Source organism: Haliotis rubra, unplaced genomic scaffold (assembly GCF_003918875.1).
Source record: "Haliotis rubra isolate DU_JTF1 unplaced genomic scaffold, ASM391887v1 Scf461, whole genome shotgun sequence".
Lineage (NCBI taxonomy): Eukaryota > Metazoa > Mollusca > Gastropoda > Lepetellida > Haliotidae > Haliotis > Haliotis rubra.
This window is the reverse complement of record NW_025767148.1, coordinates 566,623-567,805: the sequence shown is the minus strand read 5'-3', so window position 1 is coordinate 567,805 and position 1,183 is coordinate 566,623.

Sequence of the window (1,183 nt, the reverse complement as noted above, 5' to 3'; positions counted from 1 at the left end):
TAGATACCATTTGTTACCAAGGAACCTGACCTTCATCGATCGTCCAGCGTGCAGCAACTCCATTTGTACATACCATCGAACCTTTCACACAAATTCCTGTTCTATGAGACTGATTCAAACATGCAATAGTAAAAGAGCCATTCTGTCAAAAATGTGAACATCTGTGAGATAAGAGATGAGGATGACATAACTTCAAAACAAAGTTGGTCCATAATATTTTTCAATATATTTGACACATCATCGTATCCCAATTGCGTAGATCGATGCTCATGCTGTTGATCACTGGTTTGTCTGGTCCAGACTCGATTATCTACAGATCGCCGCCATATAGCTGGAAAATTGCTGAGTGCGGCAAAAACAACAATCAAACCGACCACCTAGCAACCCTCCAACTCGTTGCATGACTCCCGAGGGACTGTTTATTACGGTCAAATATATTTGACACATCATCGTATCCCAATTGCGAAGATCGATGCTCATGCTGTTGATCACTGGTTTGTCTGGTCCAGACTCGATTATCTACAGATCGCCGCCATATAGCTGGAAAATTGCTGAGTGCGGCAAAAACAACAACCAAACCGACCACCTAGCAACCCTCCAACTCGTTGCATGACTCCCCGAGGGACTGTTTATTACGGTCAAGTATAAGCCCAAAGCTCTAGCGCCATCCATAGTCATGACTGGTTGATTCCGCAGGTGAGTTACTACTGACATTTGCTTTAGACTTAGGGCTGAATATCAGACTCTGAAATGGTCCAGGTAAATCCCTGTAACTGAATGGCAATGTTGCACCCTGGATTAGCGAGGATGGGTTGTCAGGTATCAATACCATTGTATCAGCATGGAATTAATTCAAAAAGGAAGATTGCATTGAATCCGTTCTGAAACTGTTTTACAATGATTCAACAAAGAACACACAGTCTCAACGACTAAAACATCTAATACTAAATTCATGTAAATGTCACCCTGCTGTTGAACTACAAAGGACACCAATATGAACTACAGAGGACACCAATATGAATCTATAAAGGATATCCCTATGAATCTATAAAGGATATCACTATGAATCTATAAAGGATATCACTATGAACCTATAAAGGATATCCAGGAAATAAATATAAACAATGTCAAAGACTATACATGTTAGCGTAGGTAAGGCACACTAAGTATATCAAGCTCAGAA